The sequence below is a fragment of the Corvus brachyrhynchos genome, unplaced genomic scaffold (assembly GCF_000691975.1).
Source record: "Corvus brachyrhynchos isolate BGI_N302 unplaced genomic scaffold, ASM69197v1 scaffold94, whole genome shotgun sequence".
In the NCBI taxonomy this organism is placed as follows: Eukaryota; Metazoa; Chordata; class Aves; order Passeriformes; family Corvidae; genus Corvus; species Corvus brachyrhynchos.
In genome coordinates this window covers 12,729,594-12,736,892 of record NW_008238330.1, presented here as the reverse complement: position 1 = coordinate 12,736,892, position 7,299 = coordinate 12,729,594, and the positions used below count along the sequence as shown (strand labels likewise).

Genomic DNA, 7,299 nt, shown 5'->3' with positions numbered 1-7,299 from the left:
GCCCGACCGTAGGGAAAAAGCATGCATTTCTTCCAAAACAGACCTGGATTCCCATCAAGTACAGCAAAACACCTTCCTTCTCTAGCAAAGAGAAAGAGGTATCTCCTTGAGAAGTGTTAGGGAAACTATCCACTCATATTCCAATTTTAACAATGATGTCTGTGAAAGCATAAAAGCCTTGATTCACTTATTTTTGCTTTTTGTACAGCAGTACCAATTTAGAAGCATGATCTACGTATATGCATCCCTTTTTATACCTTAGAGATAGGAGCAATCCCAACTTTCCTCATTAACCCCCACTAAAACCAGAGTCCACCTTTCAAGAACTCCATTGTAGCAGGAGAGGTAGCAATTCCCTGTGGATGCTGTGATCTTTCAGCTGTAGGAACCAGTTATGGTAGGGCAAATAACAATAGCACAAGGTTGTCTACCGACTACACATCTCATCATCTGGATTTATTTTTACTTGCCCAAGTATGAACAGCTCAGATCAGTGGGGGATGCCCAAAATGCTAAGACTCTAATATCCAGGATACTGGTGAAGTTTTGGTAAAATTCAGAGGATCCTGCACTCTGCCCAAATAAGCTAGAACAGCCTGGGAAGGCTGACAGCATCAGACATGCATAGTTATGATGGGGGGAACAGCAATAGGCAAGTTATCTACATCTGAAGCAAAAGCCAAGAGCATTAAGCACAACTTTTGGGATTCTTCTTCACATGGAAAGCCCTTGTTCACTTTGATTACTCTAAGATGTCAGAGTTCTGCCACGAAAACTCACTCCTGCTGCTCTGCAGGCATTTCCTGTGCGGAACTTAGAGAGGTCAGCTTTTTAGGAAGCATGTTAAGCAGTAGCATTTCTTGTTCTGTTCAGACACCACATAATCTTTTTAACAACAAATACTTGTAAAGAAAAACAGCTTTTATGATGCTCTCTCCTCACGGTATGTCATAATTTTTCCAGCGCTAGTCAATTAGATGGTCAACCAGTTCATACACTTGGGAGACAGAAGACAAGGCCTGTGTTTAGCCAAGAATTATGCTGGGTTATTGAATTTGAGATGGAGAGCAACTGTTTTGTTTCCTGCTGTTGGACAATGCAGTACATAATTTAGTTGCTGCTGTACCTCTCCACTTCTGGCTTCTCAGGGGTCTGAAGATGGCCAATACCACTCCCCATTCTATTAGAGATGTCACCAGTGCCTTGTGTTTGTTAAAAACAAGTAAAGGACTTTGCAGTGTATCTTTAAAACTGGTACTTTCAATTCCTCAAGAGCAAAATTGAAGTGCAACAGTCCTTGTGCAGGTGATACATTCCAGAGGGCCACCACACCAGGAAACTGCACACATAGCTTCCAGTGAGGCAGACAAACATGAAGGAAAGCAATGCAGACATCCATCACTAGCTATTGCTAGCAGCGCATTTCGGTTTTGAGTAAAAGGTGAAGGGCAAAGTCGTATTGGAAACTGGGCGTCCTTTGCAAGCTCCCTTTAGGTGGACACCTCTGTGAACTCCCTTTTATGTACATTTCACCACCTGAGGGAAAAACTAGTCATGATCTTGCTACAGTGGCTACAGCAACTGATGGTGCAAAACGAACCTATGAGGAAACGTGCAAGAGTCAGAAGTAGCAAGGTAGCAGCATTACAGAACCTGGCCATGCTTCAGGATATCTGCGCTGACTACAGAGGTGCCCAAATCAGGACTTGCCATTTTGTAGAATGGTAGCACTCAGCAATTTTTTGTATTTCCTGTCTTCTGTTGAACAGTAGGAACTAGAGCCTCAAGTCATAAAAAACTTTATATATAATTCCATGTTTACTTAACTTAAATATTCCTATGGAATATTTGATGTTCTAGACTTTCAAGTTTTCACTAGTGCTGCTTTTTTAAACGAAAAAAGTATGATCAAAAGCATACAATTCTCTGGGAGAAAGAAAAACTGCTACAAAGCTTGTGTTCTGAAGAGCAACTACAGAGGTGCTGATGCCCTCACTGCATGGTTTCTGCTGTCTGATACTCAAATTAAATCAATATGTCCACAGCTAGGTCCACACAGCACACAGATATTTGAAGATGCTAACTCAGCTCTCTGAAACAGCAGGGTCTGATAATCCAGATGCTGAGCCATGTTGTTAGATGCATGTTACACCAATTCAGTCCAGGAATTTATCCAACTGAACCAACTGCAGCCCAACACACCACAGTGGCAGCACCATGAGATGCATAAAGGCTGCTCATGGTAACTGTACTGCAACACATCAGTGCTGGCTTGCATGACCATATTTGAAAAGGTCTCTAGGATTTTTTTATTCCGTCCATCCATCCATCCATCCAAAGATGGGAGGGAGGTATAATTTTTCAGGCATTAATTTCAATATTTAAGTTTCCCAATCTCAAGTTTTCCAAGGGTGCAAACCCTCTGGAGAGAAAATTCAAACTTAAAAGCAAATTTTGGTTCTACTGAGGAATTCTTCAGTATTTCAGGGGTGGATGGATCACAGGTATTGAATAAAGAGTATTAAACATACACTTTCCTACCTCAGTATGGAGAATTTATGCTTTAACCATTAAGGAACTTAAGACTAAGTTAACCCTACTTAGCGGGGAAAAAGCAGCTGAGATGCTTCTTCTCTGACAAACTCCTCTTTGGCTTTTACAAGCATAGTAAATACAAAAAGTCCTGAAGGAAACTTTTTGGTATGTCTCAAGTAAGCCCTCTTCCACCAAATGGAAGGTGTTCCAGCCATAAGTGGTTCGTTTTCAGTTCCTTAAGGTCACAAAAAGATACAGTGGGCTTGTTTCACTGAACTTTTCCAGTTACTTATCACTGTTTCAAAGCAGGATAAAACAACCAAGACATAACAGTTCGCTTTCTCCAGCATCAAGAACTGGATACAAACTTCCTAATGTTCTTACACTAGAAAAATGAACTGTAAGGCCCTACACAGTCACAGTGAAAGGTACTACAACTAACAACTTTAGTAGTGAATTTGCAGTAATACTGGTGCAGCCATAGTACAAATCACAGTAGCTGGACCAATTTAAAGGCTTCAGTCTAATGCGTGTAAAACACTAAAACATTCTCACTTGAAGTTCCTCACAAAGGTAATTTTAAAAGAAGCTTTGACGGAGGGAGGGCTAGAGGCCAGGTCAACTCATGCCAGATACAACTAAACAATCATTTTGGTTTGTACTGCAAGGACAGACTTTTTGCCTACAGTTCTAGGCAGAACAGTAGTTTTGGACGGTGACACGTGTCAAATGCACCTTCCCCAATAACCATCTGCTTATATGCTGCACTGAGGAACTCACTGAAATACCACACAAAACAGTAACTACAAGTACAAAGAAATTCAGCCTCTTGACATAAATCCCAGCTTTAGAAAAAGCACAGTTGACTCCATTTTGTTGACAAAGCTTCATTTCTGATTCTCAAACCTGCAAGCCTGACTTCAAAGCCATCAACAAGGCTGCCTGAGCTAACTCAATGTGACAACCCCAAAACGATCCCTTGCAGCATAGCAGTGCCATCCTTCTCAGGTATCGACCTCCCAGCAGCACAGATCCATATGGCAACCCACAGGGAAGCTCCCACTGAAGGGCAGAGGCTCAGGGCAATAGATCAGCTTCCTCCTCTGGCCAGTCGAGTTCCTTACAGTAACCCCTCACCCCTCATAAAGGTGTTAATCTATTTCATACCACTTCCCCCACAAATTTGGGAGGGAAGCTCCTAAGCCTTTCATGACAGTAGATAAGAGAGCAGCTCCCGCTGTGTTCTACACATGGCCAGTCTCACTGGTGAGGTGGGGCAGTGAGAAGCTTGCATGGTCAAACACCCCAGCAAAACCAACTACAGGCTCAGCTGAGAAAGAATTTGTTTTCCAATAAACCCACTTTTTAAGACATCTGAGATGAATAAATTAAAATGTATTTTAACATGTCCACCTGGAAACTGACCCTAAATGAACAGGAGCACTCAGTGCTTTACTGTTATGCAAGTGCATTAGATTACATGCATACATACATACATATATACAGTTACACACGTATAGATGTATTTTAAGAACGTGACATTTTGAAGAAGCCATCTATCTTTCATCATAACAGATTTACGTTCAGTTTGTGACCTAGTCCTTGGAAAAAATTCTGAAAGAAGACAGCTAAGTGTGCACTTTCATGAGGTAAAACAAGGCAGCGAGACACGCTCCCCATGTAGAAAGGCAGCAGTCTTGATTCCTCCCACACCATTTATCCAGGGTCAACTTTGGCTTTCACATCACCCTGTGAATCAATCTGAGTCTCTGAAAAGACTGGAAAAGTATCCCAGCTAGGAGTATAGCTTTCCACTGAAATAAGGAAGAGTCCTACCAGCAACCGAGTTGGATGTTTCTGCTCCATTCCCTGGCACCATCAACAGTCCTTGCAGCACTGCAGTCAACCAGCCAGGGAGCTGACCCAGCCAAAAAGTAAACCCACAGAAAGGCTACCCTTTCAGCTGGATTAGTTCACCACACAGGCACAAGTTCTCATGTTAGAGACAGGCTTAGAAATGCAGGCCAGGACCATCATAGCACAAGGAAGCAGGGAACGCTGTCCATTGCTGCAGAAACTTCAAAAACAAAGTAAACCTCTTGCTCTTAGGCTTGCTATTTCTTGCAGAGGACTTCAACTTCCTTGAAAAGTGAGGTTTGGACTCTTCTGGAGTGACAGACTACATCAGGCTTCACTGGATCAAGAGGCTGAAATGTATCCCAACTCACAGCATTTTTTTAAAGTCTGAAAAACAATCTTTCCTCCAAAGCCACAGGAAGAGCTTAAATAAACATTTCTTCCTAAAAGCCTTCAACTTTGGTTAACCAGATACTCTCCAGCCAGTTGACGCATGGCTTGATTTCCTCTCTCCTGCAACGCCCTTCAAATTCCACCTTTTCCCATTTACTCTCAACTACCCCTCCTCATCCACCCTCAACATCTCCTGTCAGGGGAGCTATCACTTTCAGAGCCTATTAAGAAAGAGTTTCTAGTACAGCAGTAAGAATCAGTCTCACTAAGAAGTGCTACTACAAGGTATTACTTTGCAAGCCTCTTAGAGCTCCAGTCTTGTGTTCCTTATATTACAGCTTGTACTGGCATTTAATTCTATTCCCATACTCTTAAGAAAACCACTCAAGCAAATTTCTTTCAATTTAGAGACTACTTATTTTAGACTTTGTTTTAAATTCATGTTGACATGCTATCTCTTCCCTAGGATAAACATATAGCCATACTGTCCCCCAAGAACAAGGAAAGCTCTGCTCCTTGAAAACTTTTGAGTTGAGCACCTCTGTTTTTAACAGCATCACATGCTCTTCTAGTTGCTGCTGATGTTGCTCCAGGAGTAGCTGGCTTGAGCTGAACAATCTTCCCATTCCTCCACAAGTACAAACAGATTTCCAACCCCATCAGCTTTCTCACTGATCTGTTTGCTCACTACCCTTCTTCTGTGCCATGCTCCAGGTTAAAAACCCCACTAAAGTAATGAAACAACTCAGCTCTTGAAAACATGGTTCATTTTACAGATCTTTACACAAGCTGCTCAGGTAATGCTTCCAAGACAGCCTCTTAACCTGGATGGGCTGTAGCCAGACCAGGGCAAAGCTGCACAAGCTAAGTTCAGTAGAGCTGCTTGTTCGAGTTACATGAGCATAGCCTGTGCCGTGCAACTTTTACCTGCACCATCAAGTAACAATCAGCTGACCACAATGGCAGGAGCCTTCAGCTTAAAAGCCAGAAAAAAAAGAGGAGGAATGAGAAAAGTGAACACAGTGGGAACAAAATCAGGCACAAAAGCATTTATGCAATAGTAGCAGAGTGGTGCTCCATGATCTCCTGCTAGTTTCTACTCCAAAAAACAGTTCTTAGATGATTTAGCTGCACCAGTTAGATGATTAAGAGCCCTGAAGGTCAAAAGCAGTAATTTAATTACTAACAGGCAAGCCCTTGTCTAGGACAGGCTGGAGAAATTCAAAACACTGCACCAGTGATGGTCTTTAAACTAGTATAATTCCTTCCTTGTCAATTTGGGGATGTGTGAAACATTTCAGTATGGATACTGCTGAAGAGCTTTATAACCTAGTTTAAAACAAATCTTGGAAGATGCTATGTTTTCCAGGATTCTGTCTGAAGGTGGAGTTTAAAGTTAGCCATCCAGCTCCAAAAACTTGGTGTTTACTACGCTGGTGTAACAAATTAACATCAGAAGCAGAGGGGAGCTGTCACCTGTTTACTATCTATACCAATATAAACTATTATCATTCCACTGGTGCAAAGACTTAATGAGGGACTAATTATTTGTTCTTGTCTCACAGAAGTTTAATTCCCTCATTTACTCGAAACAAGCAGCACAGGAAGGACAATGAGCTTCTAATTTTTTATTTTAATTATTTTAATTAAATTAAAATTATTTAAATTTTATTTTAATTATTGTTATTTTAATTATTGTTTGTACCCTGCATGTGCCCGGAAAGCTCACCCAATTCACAAAGTAACTTTACTCCTTATCCATGACATTCTATAAATGTTTACTCAAAAAAACCAAAAAAACTTCGTAGTTAAAGCACATAGTGTTGAGTTTTGCAATACCAAACTCAAATTTGGAACATGACACTAACAAAACCACGTGGCAGGAGGTGTGGAGTGAAGCTTCCCACTATGCTCTCCCCACCCAAAGTCTCCCTATCGACAAAACTACTGCTGATACCATAGCAAACCTACCACTAGGTATACTCAGCAAAAGTAAGCATCTACATATCACTGCAGTTTAGTTCCCTATGAAAATTCCTTCTCTAGTTTGAAGCACTGTGCTACCTTCTGTCCAGTTGTTGCCAGGTATTTCTATTTGCGCTATAAAACACAGCTGAGGTAGAACACAGGAGCAGGCAGAATGTGCATCTCTGTGTGCAGAGCAATCCTCGCATGGAGACAGCTCTAGATCCTCTGCACATGCAGGTTAAGAAATATCACACTAATCCAGCAGCTGATTAGTATTTTGTATTTGGTGGCAACCCTGGAGACAAGAAGATCCAAAGGTAGGTAGAGTGCTAGGTGCTATACAGGCAGGATGATGCCCAAAGTAAGTCTCAGTCGTAAAAACAAAACCAGGTTTGGCACTGCTATACAAGATCTGAGCTTTCTTGAAATGCTTCACACTCAAGTGCATTTGTACAAAGCTTCATATATATTGTGATTTACATCACAGGATTATGCTGCAAGAATGCAAAACTATATAGCAGCACTTTATTTTCAGCTCCACCGCCA

General features: G+C 41.5%; 1 protein-coding gene across 1 annotated transcript in view; it reads right to left on the bottom strand.

Annotated features, from left to right (window-relative positions):
• The window catches only part of TRIM71 (tripartite motif containing 71), a 20,351-nt gene that overhangs the window by 12,680 nt on the left and 372 nt on the right, over nucleotides 1-7,299 (bottom strand). The gene's annotated exons all lie outside the window — the stretch shown is intronic.